Source organism: Salmo salar, chromosome 01 (assembly GCF_965601325.2).
Source record: "Salmo salar chromosome 01, fSalSal1, whole genome shotgun sequence".
Lineage (NCBI taxonomy): Eukaryota > Metazoa > Chordata > Actinopteri > Salmoniformes > Salmonidae > Salmo > Salmo salar.
This window is the reverse complement of record NC_138291.1, coordinates 36,958,045-36,977,238: the sequence shown is the minus strand read 5'-3', so window position 1 is coordinate 36,977,238 and position 19,194 is coordinate 36,958,045. Positions and strand designations below refer to the sequence as shown.

General features: G+C 41.2%; 1 protein-coding gene across 1 annotated transcript in view; it reads right to left on the bottom strand.

The window, feature by feature from the left end:
- The window catches only part of LOC106601106 (leucine-rich repeat and fibronectin type-III domain-containing protein 5-like), a 57,234-nt gene extending 40,808 nt beyond the window's left edge, over positions 1-16,426 (bottom strand). Inside the window, 1 exon segment of the mRNA XM_014193038.2 lies at positions 15,443-16,426. The gene's annotated coding sequence lies outside the window, so the exon portion shown is untranslated.
- Positions 16,427-19,194: the final 2,768 nt, after the last annotated feature.

The following is a 19,194-nucleotide window of genomic DNA, read 5'->3' as shown; positions in this document are numbered from 1 at the left end:
ATTCTGTATTGATAACATATTGTGGTACATTAGTTTGAACTGATTATTAGATCTTGAGGTAAACAAAAAGATTCAGGCAAAGTCATTTTTCTCATGCGATAACATAACACAACTCTATACTTGTCCTGATATGTAATGTTGTTTAACCTCAATTTTAGAGTTCAAATTTTATCTTAGATTTTTCTCAAGTGATTGTTTTATAATCCCATCATGCTTTGCAAGGCTCTCAGTAGAGTTGTCTGCATGAGGTTATCAGCTCCAGTTGATGGGTGGTGTGCTGCTGCCTTCTACCCTGTCTTATAAATATCAAAGCCATTCTGCAAAGTTGAAGCGATTGATCATACACTCCTCACACTCTCATCTCTATGTCAGCTCTAAAGTGTACGTTGCTCTGCTCTCTACTGTATATAATCAACAGGCGAGTTTCCTTTACAGGGTACTAGAGATACTGTAAGTTACTGTAGCATACATAAAATATTTGGTTGTTGATAATAAGGTTGTAGAAAACTGCACAGAGGCTCCGTTGTGCCTTCTTCACCACACTGTATGTGTGGGTGGTCCATTTCAGTTTGTCAGTGATGTGTACGCCAAGGAACTTGAAGCTTTCTACCTTCTCCACTGCGGTCCCGTCGATATAGATGGGGGGGGGGGGGGGGGTGAACCCATGGATGTTGTATTGTGAATATGTGATAGGAGTAGGGCCTGAGGGAACACATTAAATGTATTGGGTAAAGTGTTATGAAATGTAATGTCATGTAATATTTTAAACAGTATATAACTGCCTTAATGTTTCTGGACCCCATGAAGAGTAGCTGCTGTCTTGGCTAATGGGGATCCTTAGTAAATACAAATAACTTTCTACATGCCTCAAGCAAACAGAGCTGCTGATTCTACAGTCTGTGTTATCTCTAGCAACCATCTTAAAAACTCCATTCGTGAGCTGAATTCAAAGTGTCCCCCGTACAACAGCCTCTGCTACATAGGCCTTCAACGGACTGAGGTAGCAAGATACCATGCTCTCACAGAAAGGTAAGATAGATAGTGATATTATATAATGTAATTAGAATCATTACGATGCGATGCTATAGTGAGGTTCTGTATCATCATATGTGAGAGAGATTCAAAAAGACACTCCCACATTTGAGCTATTTTGTTGCAGGTGCATGGTAACAGTGAGATAGGTTGAAAGAAAAAATAAAGTGTGCGGGTTTCTCTTTTCTTTCAAAATGATAAGATGAGAAAACATTCTTGATTTTATCAACCACAGAGCAAAACGCACGCAGCGAAAAACAATAGTCCTGGGGTTGATTGGATCTGTGTGTAATCCAATTCCACCATATCACCCTATTTGACGCTGTACTGCGGCTGAGGTTCATGGCCGAGCAAGGCAAGCATTGTGATCTAAGGTCGAATAATAAACGCAAACTACTCAGAATTCACAACCTGTATTGATCTTCATATAGGAGCACATTAATTCAAGCTCAGAGTTAAGTTCCCACCAAATATTTGACCTTTCTGAGACATATTTTTGGCCGCCATGTTGGGTTCTCTGTGCGTGAAGGAGAGAGGTGTGATGATTAATAAGGATCCTGTCTTTAATGGCCCTCTGGTCAGCTATGATGTACATCCTGTTCAGGTTACATAACCTGAACATGTATAAAAAGCCATAACATTTGATGACAGGTTACATATTCCACTGGTAGCGTGTTGTGCCTCCGCGTCGATCACTGAGAATACGACGTGCCATTTTGTAACTCCCATTAAACATATTAAACTGTGTATGCTGAGAAAGAAAGAAAAAAGGTGTAGGATTTGTCCACCCTGCGTGAAAATGCTGCTAGGTCTGTCCATTTATCTGTGAAAAGAATATGGAAGCACATTTTTTTTTTTACAAAATACTACTCCCATGTTTGTGCCCTTAAGTGAGGTTTTCCTAGCACTATGGTTTGATAGTTTGCTGCTGTTCATGCAATGTCTACAGGCCCTACAATATTATTTTTGTTCATTCCGATGCTAAAGGCTTAGCAATGTCATGAGCTACTGAGACATGTTTGTAATTAACTGTGTTTGGTAGAGTTTGTGACTGACTGCTCAAAAACTAAGAAGTGTCATCCTTGCGTTTCACACTCTTGGGCCTGAGCAGTGCTAAATGTGCTAAAAGGTTTCTCTGTCGTCCTGGTGAGTACAGGCAGTGACTACTTTCTCCCTCCGTGCCTGGCGCACAGACACAGCACACCATGCAATGCTGATGTCCCATCCCAGCATGCAATGTGTCATTAAGATTCCCCTCTCGAGTCATCACACACGCCCCAAACCAGCACCAACACACTAACCAACCAACCCAGCTCAATCATCTGCCAGTCTCACCACCCATCTCACCAAGCCTCGATCAAGCTCAAAAAGCATACTCCTGTCTGCACTGCAAAACTATTTCTCAGAAAAGCCCACTCTCTCTCTTAATCAATAAAACTGGTGCATGCTAATGATTTCCTTCCTCTGAAGGTCAAGCAGACAACCTGCAAATGACTGGCGACGGAAAGCAATAGAAACCAGTGAAGTAGGAGAACAGAGATGGATGCACTGTGGGCTTATCCAATACATGCAGGGCCTCATTAAAGGGTCATTATAGGCATAATCTCTCTCTCTCATATATTTATATGTATGTGTTTGTCATTCATTGACATATTTCATCACTATCTCCCCGGGAGGTAATTAGAGAGCGGATGAATATTGTCACTGTGAGAAAACAGAGGAGGAAGGAAGGAGTGCCAGTCTGGAGCTTCTGAAACAATGCATATATGTGGCACTGCACTGAGCCTGTGGGATCACACACATCAAAGCAATGTTAATTCACAATAAGTAAGAATGGGCTCAAAGCTTTCTATTTCATTCCTGTCAGCACAGTGTGTCATGCAGCCTGTCAACATTTAAACTCAGCTGCTGCAATGGGCCAATGCAATGGGTTTTGCAAAAAACATTTGCCTTTTTGATATGACATAATGATCTCTAACATTAAACACAAGCTGGTTCACCACTTAAGAAAGTAGTCGTAAGTGGAGCATTCACAGTAAGCATAGTGTGCTATGTACTGAGCAGACAAATAGCATTACCGTGGATAACTACTAAAGCCATGGCAGCAGAAGCTAAAATGGAGTGGGTTTAGCATTATTAGCCCACTATGCATAGATACATAGATATAAAGGTATGGCAGCATTGGCAGATTAAGCTCATCTCTAGTCCAAGGACCCAGCCAGGCAATTAAGCAATGGAATAATCCAAAGAAGTGTAAGGAAGAATTATAATTGTAATCTCTCTCCCTTTCCCTCTCTCTCATCGATTCTCTTCCTACCTCTCCCGCTTCCCATTAGGGTACTTACCCAATTTAGTAGCTCCACAATAACACATTGAAATTAGGTTTGATAAAAGCCCAATCTAACGTCATGTGATTTATAGAGTTTCAGTCATGTACTGCATTTAACTGTGTTCACACTCAGACAGAGCAAATATTGTGGAGTGGAGACTGTCCTATCATCCTTTTACCTGTACTCATGGGTTTATTCAACTCAATGCCCTAACTTGCTGGGCTCCTCCAGACACTTTCCTCTAATGCAAGAAATACTTCAAATATCCCCACCACAACCACCACCACGGCATTAACGTTATCTCTCTCTCTCTCTCTCTCTCTCACACACTTTCTCTCTCACACTTTCTCTCTGTCCCGAGATATTTGGCTTCCTCAATTATTCATCTCCTAATCTTCTGGCTACTCTTTTTTTTATTTCTGTGTGTGTGTTTCTTTAAGTGCATCGGGGAGAAATAATACATTACATACAGTATTTAGTACTCAAACTATTACTCGGGTCACAGAAAGAGAATATTAACCTGTTTCCATAAGAGTGCATGCTCAAAGGACCTAAAACTAGTTGGTGTTTGAGCCATCGTTTTCATATTGTTTGTTATTTTTCATTTTATTTTCTCAATAACAACCATACATAAACAAAATACAATCAACAGAGGAACACACATTTCAACAAACATCAATGACATCATACCTGCTTATACCCACATGTTCCCACAGCAAACATACACATCATGTCTCACAACCACACTCCCCCTCATCCTTCATCCCCAGAACATTCCATCAACCATTTTCAAATGAGAGAGGTAGTGTAGGGGCCTACATTTGTACTCAGCACTACTGTCTGCAGGTTTATGGTACAATACATTAACAAAAGTTTGTGGACACCTGCTCGTCGAACATCTCATTCCAAAATCATGGGCATTAATATGTAGTTGGTTACCACTTTGCGGCTATATCAGCCTCCACTCTTCTGGGAAGGCTTTCCACTAGATGTTGGAACATTGTTGCAGGGACTTGCTTCCATTCAGCCACAAGAGCATTAGTGAGGTCAGGCACTGATGTCGGGTGATTAAGCCTGACTCACAGTCTGCATTCCAATTCATCGCAAAGGTGTTTGATGGGGTTGAGGGCTCTGAGCAGACCAGTCAAGTTCTTTCACACCGATCTCAACAAATCATTTCTGTATGGACATCGCTTTGTGGAAGCGGGCATTTTCATGATGAAATAGGAAAGGGCCTTCCCTAAATTGTTGCCACAAAGCTGGAAGAACAGAATCCTATCGAATGTAATTGTATGCTGTAGCATTAAGATTTCCCTTCAATTGAACTAAGGGGCCTAACACAAACCATGAAAAACAGCCCCGGACCATTATTCCTCCTCCACCAAACTTTACAGTTGGCACTATGCATTGGGCCAGGTTGTGTTATCCTGGCATCCACCAAACCCAAATTCGTCCGTCGGGCTGCCAGATGGTGAAGCGCGATTCATCACTCCAGAGAACGTGTTTCCACTGCTCCAGAGTCCAATGGCGGCAAGCTTTACACCACTCCAGCCGACGCTTGGCGTTAGGCGACGCTTGGCGTTAGGCGACGCTTGGCGTTAGCCGACGCTAGGCTTGTGTGCGGCTGCTCAGCCATAGAAACCCATTTCATGAAGCTCCCAACGAACAGTTCTTGTGCTGATGCTGCTTCCAGAGGCAATTTGGAACTCGGTAGTGATTGTTGCTACCGAGGACAGACTATTTTTCTGCACTACGCGCTTCAGCACTCGGCGGTCCCATTGTGTGGGGTACCACTTCGCGGCTGAGCCGTTGTTGCTCTTAGACGTTTCCACTTCACAATAACACACTTACAGTTGACCGGGGCATCTCTAGCAGGGCAGAAATTTTACGAACTTTCTTGTTGGAAAGGTGGCATCCTTTGGCGGTGCCATGTTAAAAGTCACTGAGCTCTTCAGTAAGGCCATTCTACTGCCAATATTTGTCTATGGCGATTGCATGGTTGTGAGTTCGATTTTATACACATGTCAGCAACAGGTGTTGCTAAAATAGCCAAATCAACTAATTTGCAGGGATGTCCACATACTTTTGTATATATAGTGTATGACCCCATCCTCATTGAAGCAATAGACACCATTATAGTATTACACTGTGGCTTCTATATTGAATACAGATGTGCACAAAGCAATTCCAATTCATTACTGTGTGTGCAGCAATTAGGGGGCTGGCTCCCAGAGAGCACTCAGATGCACCATAAAACCTAAAACCCAACCTTCGTTATCACAACGCATCAGGAATAGTTATCTGATCCCATCTCTGATAAATACACTGCATGTCTACATTATGACAATTCCCAACAATAATCCAACAATGAGTATGGTACAGGCCACATCACCACAGAATGAGATAGCCATTCTGTCAATCGACAACAGGCATGAATAATAGAAGATGAGCCAACAAGGGCAGATGGCTGCCACCTCATAGGAGTTGGGGATTAGGGTTGCATGCTCCATCACACTAAACATGATATATGACAGACATACAAACTGTACACTGTACCAGGCTGGCTACCTGCTCAACATGCATCATTAACAGTATCCTAAGTACAGAGGAACACCACTATTCATGCATGTATTCAAATCCACCAGGCAAACTCAATCAAGCCCAGCTGAAATGTTTGAAATAAACTCATTTGAAGGTCCGGTACAGTGCAAGTCTGGACTGTACCTGGTTAATCACTAGCAGTGTCTTGAGTATGGTTCCAAATGATCATCACTAATCACACTGATATACACACGCAGCTATATAAAGCAATCCATCAGCTGTGTTAATCAAACCAAACTGTTCTGGGAACAGACACCAGGTGGTCCAACCAGCTCAAAGCACCATCAATGATCCATATGGTTTCAACCACGGATCTCTTTGTTCGTTGTTTGGAAAATGCAATATATACAATAAATGTATGGTTTTGCCAATTGCATTAAAACTGAAATTACAAGAATAAAAAAATATATACAGTACCAGTCAAAAGTTTGGGCACACCTACTCATTCCAGGGGTTCTTAATTTTTACTATTTTCTACATTGTAGAATAATAGTGAAGACATCACAATTATGAAATAACACATATGGAATCATGTAATAACCTAAAAAGTATTCAACAAATTAAAATATACTTTATATTTCAGATTCTTCAAAGTAACCACCCTTTGCCAGGATGACAGCTTTGCACACTCTTGGCATTCTCTCAACCAGCTTCATGGGGTAGTCACCTGGAATGCATTTCAATTAACAGGTGTGCCCTGTTAAAAGTTAATTTATGGAATTTCTTTCCTTAATGCATTTGAGCAAATCAGTTGTGTTGTGACAAGGTAGGGGTGGTATACAGAAGATAGCACTATTTGGTAAAAGACCAAGTCCATATTATGGCAAGAACAGCTCAAATAAGCAAAGGGTATGACAGTCCATCATTACTTTAAGACATGAAGGTCAGTCAATACAGAACATTTTCAAGAACTTCGAAAGTTTCTTCAAGCGCAGTAGCAAAAACCATCAAGCGCTATGATGAGACTGGCAGTCATTAGGACCGCCACAGGAAAGGAAGACACAGAGTTACCTCTGCTGCAGTTCATTAGAGTTACCAGGAGGAGGAGACTGCATAAATTAGGCTTTCATGGTGGAATTGCTGCAAAGAAACCACTACTAAAGGACAACAATAAAAATAAGAGATTTGCTTAGGCCAAGAAACACGAGAAATGGACATTAGACCGGTGGAAATCTGTCCTTTGGTCTGAGGAGTCCAAATTTGAGATTTCTGGTTCCAACCGTCATGTCTTGTGAGACGCAGAGCAGGTGAACAGATGGTCTCCACATGTGTGGTTCCCACCGTGAAGCATGGAGGAGGTGTGATGATGTGGGGATGATTTGCTGGTGACACTGTCTGTGATTTATTTAGAATTCAAGGCACACTTAATCAGCATGGCTACCACAGCATTCTGCAGCGATACGCCATCCCATCTGGTTTGTGCTTAGTGGGGCTATCATTCTTTTTTCAACAGGACAATGAGCCAAAACACACCTCCAGTCTGTGTAAGTAAGGGCTATTTGACCAAGAAGGTGAGTGATTGAGCTGCACCAGATGACCCGACCTCAACCCACCAGGTCGCAGTTGTAAATGAGAACTTGTTCTCAACTAGCCTACCTGGTTAAATAAAGGTGAAATAAAAATAATTTTAAAAATTGAGATGTTTGGGATGAGTTGGACTGCAGAATGAAGGAAAAGCAGCAAACAAGTCTTAAGCATATGTTGGAATTCCAAGACATTTGGAAAAGCATTCCAGGCGAAGTTGTCATCAAGGCAAAGGGTGGCTACTTTGAAGAATCTCAAATATAAAGTATATTTTCATTTGTTGAATACTTTTTTGGTTACTATGTGATTCCATATGTGTTATTTCGTAGTTTTGATGTCTTCACTATTATTCTACAATGTAGAAAATAGTAAAAATAAAGAAAAACCCTGGAATGAGTAGGTGTGTCCAAACTTTTGACTGGTACTGTATAATCATCCCTTTAGAGTAATATAGTTTAGAAGATGAGGTGGCGTCAGCTGGGAACACTGTGTGACGGTGCTGTAGTGAGCCAGAACGGCTCTGTACAGTAGTTTCATGTAGCTCTGCCTCTATCACAGCCAAAGCATTATAGCTGTACAGAACAGCTCTGCCTATTCAGTTTTTGTAGCTCTGCCTCTATCTGTTACAGCCAAAGCCTTGTAAAGGGCTTATCCCATCAGTGGTGTGTATAGTCTTGTCAAATGTGTCATAGCAGGTTACGGCAGGGTCCATGTGTGTTCCTGGGCAGATTAAGGCCAGGCAGAGACCATATCCCCACCTATTCAATCTAATCTCGTCATACTACAGGAAGTCAGCCCAGGGCCTTACAAACTACAATTTACACAGAGACTAGAGGTCGACCGATTATGATATTTTTTTTTTATATATACCGATACCGATTATTGGGGGGGCCAAAAAAAAGCCGATACCGATTAATTGGCAATTTAAAAAAAAAAAAATTGTATTTGTAATAATGACAATTACAACAATACTGAATTAACACTTATTTTAACTTAATATAATACATCAATAAAATCAATTTAGCCTCAAATAAATAATGAAACATGTTCAATTTGGTTTAAATAATGCAAAAACAAAGTGTTGGAGAAGAAAGTAAAAGTGCAATATGTGCCATGTAAAAAAGCTAACATTTAAGTTCCTTGCTCAGAACATTTGAAAGCTGGTGGTTCCTTTTAACATGAGTCTTCAATATTCCCAGGTAAGAAGTTTTAGGTTGTAGTTATTATAGGAATTATAGGACTATTTCTCTCTATACGATTTGTATTTCATATACCTTTGACTATTGGATGTTCTTATAGGCACTTTAGTATTGCCAGTGTAACAGTATTGCTTCCGTCCCTCTCCTCGCTCCTACCTGGGCTCGAACCAGGAACACATCGACAACAGCCACCCTCGAAGCAGCGTTACCCATGCAGAGCAGGGGGAACAGCTACTCCAAGTCTCAGAGCGAGTGATGTTTGAAACACTATTAGCGCGCACCCCGCTAACTAGCTAGCCATTTCACATTTGTTACACCAGCCTAATCTCGGGAGTTGATAGGCTTGAAGTCATAAACAGCACAATGCTTGAAGCATTGCGAAGAGCTGCTGGCAAACGCACGAAAGTGCTGTTTGAATGAATGCTTACGAGCCTGCTGGTGCCTACCATCGCTCAGTCAGCCTACTCTATCAAATCATAGACTTAATTATAACATAATAACACACAGAAATACGAGCCTTTGGTCATTAAAATGGTAGAATCCGGAAACTATCATTTCAAAAACAAAACGTTTATTCTTTCAGTGAAATACGGAACCGTTCCGTATTTTATCTAATGGATGGCATCCCTAAGTCTAAATATTGCACAACCTTCAATGTTATGTCATAATTAATTACGGCCTTTGTTAGGAATAAATGGACTTCACACAGCCCAAAATGCTGCATATACCCTGACTGCTTGCACGGAACGCAAGAGAAGTGACACAATTTCCCTAGTTATAAGAAATTCATGTTAGCAGGCAATATTAACTAAATATGCAGGTTTAAAAATATATATTTGTGTATTGATTTTAAAGAAAGGCATTGATGTTCATGGTTAGGTGCATTGGTGCAACGACAGTGCTTTTTTCGCAATTGCGCTTGTTAAATCATCACCCGTTTGTCAAAGTAGGCTGTGATTCAATGAGAAATTAACAGGCACCGCACCAATTATATGCAACGCAGGACACGTTAGATAAACTAGTAATATCATCAACCATGTGTAGTTAACTAGTGATTATGTTAAGATTGATTGTTATGTTTTATAAGATAAGTTTAAGGCCAGCTAGCAACTTACCTTGGCTTCTTGCTGCCCTCGCGTAACAGGTAGTCAGCCTGCCACGCAGGCTCCTCGTGGAGTGCAATGTAAGGCAGGTGGTTAGAGCGTTGGACTAGTAACCGGAAGGTTGCAAAAACGAATCCCCGAGCTGACAAGGTAAAAATCTGTCGTTCTGCCCCTGAACAAGGCAGTTAACCCACCGTTCCTAAGCCGTCACTGAAAATAAGAATGTGTTCTTAACTGACTTGCCTAGTTAAATAAAGGTGTATAAAAAATAAAATACCGATTACCGATTGTTATGAAAACTTGAAATCGGCCCGAATTAATCGGCCATTCCGATTAATCGGTCGACCTCTAACAGAGACACAAAAAGCTGTTAGCGACCTACAATACAATGAGATTAGATAGATATTATGATATGTTTGTATTTACAAACACCAAATAGTCAGAGAATATTATGAATATTGATATATTTTAACTAAAAGTGGCTAGACCACATAATCATGAAAGATTCTACATTACCTTGAAATATTGTCATTTTTGGTTGTTAAACCTTCCAGATCTTCTTTATGAATATTCACTTTTTAAAACAGGAACTAAGATTTTATTGTCATTTCATTTGGGACTTAACACAGTGCATATCAATCTATCAATATTTTAGAAAATAGGGATCAGTGCCTTGTCAGTCAAATACGTAATAGCATTACAGACTCACTGGCCTTCACCACAGAAACTAAACTATTACCATTCCTGACTACCACTTTTCTCCTGTTTAAACCAGCGGGTTGTAGCGGGATCAAAACAATTTGCCGCTGTCCCCTTGACAGCTCATTATCACAGACAAACATCCCTCAAAGTACCTCCCACTCACTGACAGAGAGAGGAACTCATTCTAGTCACCCCATCACACTGACAAAGATCTCACCCTGCATCAACAACTTGAGGGACACCAAATGAAAGAAAATAAAACATTGAAATACCTGGTGGTTTTAATTAGTTGTTACCAGATTAGGTTTTCTCCTGCACTAATGAACAGTAAATCCTAATTTGGTTTGGGACCCTCCACAAGCCTTAGGACTCCAAAGCTTCCTATGGTTCTATCTAGAGTATGCCCGTCTAATTCGATGCTGTCTTTAAAATAAGATAAATTGGGTATGAGGTTTTTGTCTATACTATATATGCAAAAACTGTCCCCAAATACTTGCTTCCATTATATATCACAAACCAATATTGAAAGGACAACATGTATTCCTTTTTTCAAATCCCAAACAACAAATGTTAATATAAATCCATGTGGTGCTTCTTATCAGTCAAATAAAGGCATTGTATCACCTTTCTAGGTGATCCTGGAACATGGGTTTAGACTAAAGAGATCAGTAGAGCGGTCTTCAACCATACTAGGTGTCTAGCCAGTGTGTCATGGGTTAAAGACCCACTAGGGTCTATCTACATCTCATCTGGATCATTTTCATAGAGAGATCATTATTAACTAACCTCAACACATCATCAGACCCCCAGTGTAGACCAAACTAAATAAACTAAAATAAACAAATCATCAGACCGCCAATAAACTAGCCATCCTGCAGCTTCTACAGGACCAAGTAGACCTGATCCACTGATTGGTGTTTAATTAAAGAATTTATAATTAAATGTACACATACAGTAATCCATCCTGGCCCAATCTCTATTAACCTAGAGGGGGGATTTCGACCAGAGTTAAGCGCGAGTAAATGGAACGTAATTTGCTTTTTACGTTTGGGGTGGAGATCGAAGAAATGAAGGTGTGGCGGAGGTGTGTCTACAGATTATGTATTCTGACCCCAGAGTCGGGGGGCAGGGGGTTGGGGGCCCCCCAGAGTTAGGATGTGTGGTACGCCAGTGCTTCTGTGTGGTTGTTCCTGAGGATTGCTAATAATAGTGGATCATAGTAGGATAACGTATTACAAGTAAATAATTTGGAACACGTGGCCTATTTCAATCATTATGGAACGCAGACCATACATAGCAGTTTTAACCTGGAGCCTGGTGCACGGTTCACCACAACTGGACCGTTGTCATCACAGTTCCATCATTGAGAATTATTAGGGTAGATTTACAGGACTACTCTTCAACCCCTATTGTACACTTTTATCACCATCCAATATTTTATGGTTAGAACAATTGAATATGGACATTTTCAGGATGATTCCAACCACTATATTTTTGATTCATCAATATATTTAGTGCGTAAAGGCTCTCCAAACAGTTTTTTGCATTATTTTTCATAAATACTTCTCTAACCCTAAATAATATACAAGATCAGAGTATTTTTTTTATCTACCAATTGGTGCTGAAAAGGAGATGAATATGTGTCTATTGACATGGCTTCTTTCATTGATCCCTAATATTCTGAACTGTTCTCCATATATTCTAGTGAGTCTGTCAAGAAAATTCAAATTAAAGGTACACCAAATATAAAGGGATGGCTTTCGATAAATGTACTGAATATGTTGGCCAGCAAGTGGGAGGGTTTTTAGAAATTGAATGAAATCTATTCAGAGTGTGCAAGGTAACCACTCCTGCAAAGCCTGTTACCACCTGCATAAGGTAAGTCCGAATGCCAACTACTCAGACATACGTAGGGAAGGTGTTCATATGAAAAGGTGTACATTTCCTAAATCTGGATTGGGCCCTTAGCGCTTAAATTCAATGCAGCCTGGTGACTTTTAGAATTGACTCAACAATCAACTCCTTGTTGAGCAATTAACAAATCATACAAACTAAGACATCCTTAAACTCAGTAAACACAGTATGCTAACAGATAAATTATTATCACAAAATCTAATGAGAACATCACATAAAGGTCACATACATAATAAATTCACCTCTTGCTCATAAGATTAGCAAAGCTGTTTTGGGAGCAGCAAAACCTTCAGTATATTCAAGCAAACAGAGAAAATGGTTGCTGTCCATGGTGCTGATTGGATGAACGAGTTTGTAAACACTGTTGTGTGCACTCTACCATGCGGAACACAGACCAAGATTGAGGGGCTGTCCATGGTTCTGACTCCACAATAACACTTCTAGCTTCGTAAGCTTCTGACACAATCTCACTTGTAACTGTTCATGGAGCTGGACTCTTGGCCAAACTACAACAGTCACCACATCGCCAGTTTCTTTGACACCACATGATGACTGCATAACACAGCATAGAGCATATACCACATCATGGTAAAACATACTATGCTAACGCCTCTAGAAAGAATACACAGGCATGTTGGGTTACATTAACTCACAATTCATGGGTGAGTCCTATGTCTAGTCTAAAGTTCAACTCTATCCAGGTTTCATCCCACCAGAGCTGTCAAGTATCTGCAGACACTTATCAGTCTCAGACATACATGTCTTGTCTCAGGTATAAATAAATGTGTTCAAAGCTGCCATGGTACATCCTCACAGACTCACAGGGAAAAAGCACACACATATCAAAGATGTAAAGACATTGTAGTAGAGGACTGTAAGTACTTGCTGATCATATGCTCTCTGTATGAAGTAATATTGGGCACCAGTGCTCTGCTTGTAAATGTTATAAAATATGTCATGGTAACTCCTCACACATGCACCCAGAGGGCATATCAAAGGCAAGATGTTATAGTAGACTATGTACTTGTTGAGCACCCAGGTATGTGGTGCTAATCCTGCCTAGAGGAGGATGTTGTTTTGCAGCGTTTGATTCCCTCAGTCCCCATATCACACTAACAGCAGGATCCTCATACCGTGCCCTTTGATTCCTTGGCTCGGGCTCACATCATCACAGGGTCTTAATCTCTACTAGCGTAACTAAAACAAGTCTCCAAGCTACAGGGATCGCTGCTACGCCATCTCCAACGTGCCAAATCCCACCCTGATTTTCAAAAGATCGAACTTTCAAATGATATCACAACAACTGAAGAGATCCCTGGGTCTAAAATGAATACCTAATGCACTAGACATAATATATGAATACATGCTACTTTGATAACCTAAAGGTGTATTCCACTGTCCACTCCACCCTAATAGGTGTATGGTAAAGCTGTGGTTGGGCAGTCTCCCCGTCCTCAGTGTTACCCAGCCCTTCAGAGCTGCAGCAGGCAGCAGTATGGAGGGAGAATAAATTGAATTATAGCACCACCAGCCACTGGAAGTGGAGCTGCAGCTCAGTTTGTCTATATAGCTTCTTGCTCATAGGATAAGCAATACAGAATAGCCTTACATACAGTACTAGTGAAAAGTTTGGACACCTACTAATTCCAGGGTTTTTCTTTATTTTTACTATTGCCTACGTTGTAGAATAATAGTGAAGACATCACAACTACGAAATAACACATGGAATCATGTAGTAACCAAAAAAGTGTTAAACAAATCAAAATATATTTTAGATTATTCAAAGTAGTCACCCTTTGCCTTGATGACAGCTTTGCACAGTCTTGGCAGCTACCCTGCCCTATTAAGGATGACATGTTGTGGGGACTGAAGAATTGAAATATGACTTGTTTATCAGATTACATTTATAGAAGCGCATGTGACAACCAACATTGCTGAAATAAAAGAAACGCCTTGTTAGAATAATATGGAATTCAAATGGTCATTGATGTAGCCTATTGTACTCACTAGATCCAATAGTTCATAAGTGCAAATTGTACAAACATAAATACGCGCGCACGACCACTGAGCTGAAGTGAATTTCCTTTGGGACACGATGCTTTGCCATTCTAAATCACATCCATACATTGCCTTTACCTATTCAATGGAAATATACACTTCAGATAATTTGGATCACCACATGGTTATTATATCATCATTTTGACTAATTTACATATGATCCCTATACATATCATTCCAGTGATACATATCATTCCAGTGCATCAAGAATATGTGGGTATGGTTTGAATTATATCATAGCGCGTCTATAGCAGCCATTGGTGCCATGGTAGTGAGCATGATATATCGCTTAGGACGGGGCAAGAAGACGACGACGCCTGAATCCTCTATCATCATTTGAGCATATGCCAAGGTTGAGGACTCTTGTAACCTGCCTGGGTAGCCTACATTTATAAGGCTATACACACTTCGTGGAGGGCATTAAGCGAAAATATCTATCAGGCTGAACTGGCATGGGAACTCAGCTTCCATATAAATAGAGGTGATTTCAATCTAGCCCATCATGACCGGGTGAGGCAGTGAAAGAGGGTGTCTACGTTAACAACCACCCCTCCCCCCTTTACACACACACACACACACGCACGCACACACACATCATTGCCACCACCCAAGTATACCACCACATTCACCCAAATCAATTAGAGCTAGATTAGGTCTATGGATAGCAGTGACCTGGCCAAATAAATTATCCCACTAGGTAATTTTTTATCTACGCCCAGACACTCAAATTGAAATGCAGTTAGACAGCCAGCATTCGTTCAAACTAACCATTATTTAAGTCTCGTTTTTTACCCTCCGTTGTTCCTGAATAACCGGTAATACTGAACACACCTGGTTTTCAACAACGTCCTGCAGGTTATCTGGCTTTAGAGCCCAATGGGTTCAGCCTTGAAATTCGGTCAACGAACGATGAACGAAAACAAAAAGGACTGATGAAAATGTACAGACATGTACAAACATTTAAACAGTAAAAGTTTACCTTAAAAAGGAACGCCAGCCCTGCTCTGAGCACCGACGGTCAGGGGTATCGAATTTTCTCACATTTCATATTTTCCCATGTTCCAATTTTGTTTTGCCCCATTGGATTTAGGCTAAATTAGGCTATATCAATACAAGGTGCGCTGGATTTCAAAGCCCACAACTCTGCCCAGCCATCTCTTCATTGTGCCCGAGTAATTTTACATCGGTCTGTGCTCCTCAGAACCCAATCCACTTGTGTTACTTTACTTTTCAGTTTAAAATAAAGATCCAAGAATACCAACACGAAGAGACAGTCAAATTCCAACGCGCTTCGACAGAATCCTTTGGTGAAAAACGGGCGTTTGCTTTCCCCTCAGACTCGCCGAAGACCTTGCCATTCTCCTGCCGCTCGTCGACGCGCCTCACAACAGTAGAGGCTTTCCTCCGCAGTAATACCGGCTTGCTCTATTTAGCTGAGTGTACGTCTCTGCAGCCGAGTGCTATAAAGTGGCTGCTATGGGGAACTCAGATCAAATCTCAGCAGGGAGACCGTTGCACCGCTGCACTTTACGCGCACTTCCCCCGTTCTGCCTCCACCACGTAATCCACAGAGTGACTGAGTGCCTATAGCACGCTTGCCCTCCATCCAAGTTATCAAAAGGCTAGGTCTTTCTGTCCCTCTTCTCCAGTTTATTCTCAGCTATTCAGCCCCGAATAAGCGCCTAATTATCTAAATTATGCTGCTCAATAGTTATTACATTTAAAATCTCGACCAAAAAAAAACGTCCATTATGAGGCACAATTAACGGTTCTCCCCCATTGCCATCATTGTGCTTTTTCCCAATGCTCAGTTCTACCATTCCAGATGATTTAACAAACTAAGAGCTGCAGTTACTGGGACATGTGATGGTAGCTGTTTTCCCTCTCCTTTCGATTGGAAAAAATTGAGGAAGTCACCACGGATTGGCTCAGAATCACGTTCGTTCGCACTTCTTGATTCAGCCTGTCTCTCAGTGGGACCTGCTAAGAAATGCTGGCGGTAGAGCCTTTGCAGGGCAGACAGAATATCATTGCAATGAACAAAAGATGGAAAGAACGACGCCTGACGGGCAATAGGACAGTCGCTGATGTAAAATAATAGGATCCAACGCGTAGGGCCTAATATTGTAGAAAACCAACTACATGCACCCGACTATTTTGTTGCAGAACTTTTACAATTGAGTGTGAATAATAAAGTGTTGTGTTTTTGCACTAATAATTAAGATGTATACTGACTAGAATATAGGCTTATGGTCTTCATAGACTCTATGCCTTTACATAGATGATCAACAGTAGCAATGGAAACTGAAGTCTATTGGGTAACTGCACTGAACATTGCAAGAGTAGGATATTGGCTCCTTTAACATAGTAGGATACCTGATGTATGTATAACCTGCCATATCATTCATATATGCACAGCAACGATGATAAAATGGAAGTGTGAGGTCATTGTTGAGTGGGTTACCAGATTTCAGGTGCTGTTTTCTAGTGTTGTAGCTACAAGAGGTTGAAACATTTTGACAATACATATTTTCCATTTTAAGGAGTAATAAAGTACTGCTATTGTAATAGCTCAATAGCTCAAGTTGATTCTCAGTGAGCTCTTACAATAGCAATACATTCCATTGGACATGACTCGGTGCCATCAAACCAAGGCCTCTCCACTCAGAAGTAACATGCAGCTGATAGTACATTTAAAGTAGAGTTATTATGACCATAGTCTAGACTTGTTGTACTAAGCTATTTTAAACAGTCCACAAGCTACAGTGCATTCTGAAAGTACTCAGACCGCTTGACGTTTTCCACTTTGTTACGTTTTAGCCTTACACTAAAATTGATTAAATTGTTTATTTTCCTCATCAATCTACACACAATACCCCATAATGACAAAGCACAAACATGTTTTTAGACATTTTTGAAAATGTATAAAACATTTTAAACTGAAATATTACATTTACATAAATATTCAGACCCTTTACTCAGTACTTTGTTGAAGCACCGATCACAGCCTCAATTCTTCTTGGGTATGACACTACAAGCTTGACACAACTGTATTTGGGGAGTTTTTCCCATTCTTCTCTGCAGATCCTCTCAAACTTTGTCAGGTTGGATGGGGAGCGGCGCTGCACAATGTTTTTTCAGGTCTCTCCAGAGATGTTTGATCGGGTTCAAGTCTGGGCTCTGGTTGGGTCACTCAAGGACATTCATAGACTTGTCCCGAAGCCACTCCTGTGTTGTCTGGGCTGTGTGCTTAGGGTCGTTGTCCTGTTAGAAGGTGAACCTTCGCCACAGTCTGAGGTCCTAAGCGCTCTGGAGCAGGTTTTCATCAAGGATCTCTATGTACTGTGTCCTTTCTTCTTTCCCTCAAGCCTGAATGGTCTCCCTGTCCCTGCTGCTGAAAAACATCCCCACATCATGATGCTGCCACCAGCATGCTTCACCATAGGGGTGGTGCCAGGTTTCCTCCAGACATGTTGCTTGGTATTCAGGCCAAAGAGTTCAATCTTGGTTTCATCAGACCAGAGAATCTTCTTTCTCATGGTCTGAGAGTCTTTAGGTGCCTTTTGGCAAACTCCAAGCGAGCTGTCAGGTGCCTTTTACTGAGAAGTGGCTTCCGGATGGCCACTCTACCATAAAGACCTAATTGGTGGAGTGCTGCAGAGATGGGCTATCCTTCTGGAAGGTTCTCCCATCTCCACAGAGGAATGCTGGAGCTCTGTCAAAGTGACCATCGGGTTCTTGGTCACCAAGGCCATTCTCCCCCGATTGCTCAGTTTGGCCTGGCGGCCAGCTCTGGGAAGAGTCTTGGTGGTTCCAAACTTCTTCCATTTAACAATGATGGAGGCCACAGTGACTACTGATGGGGACCTTCAATGCTGCAGAAATGTTTTCTGACCCTTCCCCAGATCTGTGCCCCGGAGCTCTATGGACAATTCCTTCGACCTCGTGGCTTGGTTTTTGTTTTGACCTGTGCTGTCAACACCGTCATGTTTGCCTATTGCTCCCAGCTGCCATCCCTCATGAACACGACAATGTAAACAAATATTTGATGATTTTGACTTCTAAGACTGTAATCACTGAACTTTGTCAAGCGTGATACCAATATTCCCTCTTCTCTCATTGGCGCTTACAAAATACATTATATATCAGACTTGTACATTCATCGTCAGTGAGCTTCAAGGGCCTCTATTTGTGTTGATTACAATGTCTCTCTACTGAGGATTCTCAAGTCCGTCAATAGACTATCCATTGAGTAAGGTTACATGCATCCGATAACACGATTATTGTGGAGAGTCAGATTACTATAATAGTTACTTTAAAACATGTAATTCTTTGTAAGAAGAATGATTTCCCTATAATCCTGTTTACATGGGCACCACTAGCGGTTCTGGGAGGGGGCCAGTGCCCCTGTGACAACAATTTTGGACCCCATTGTGGCACCCCTAAATGTGGAGTATGAAATAATTGTTACATAACACATTTTTGCTATCATTCTTTTTTTACATCCGTTATTAGACAGTGGCAACGGTGATGATTATGAACATGGTCTTTTGCCTGCTAATGCCTGCAATGCAGTGAAGAAAACGATGAGAACAATAACGTCTAATGTAACTGGCCCCTCTAACAGTACAACTGGCCCCAGCTTGGCCCCCCCAGTTGAAATGGTCTAGAACCGCCACTGATGGGCACATCTGATGGAACTTTGATTAATACAGATAATCACCAATCAAA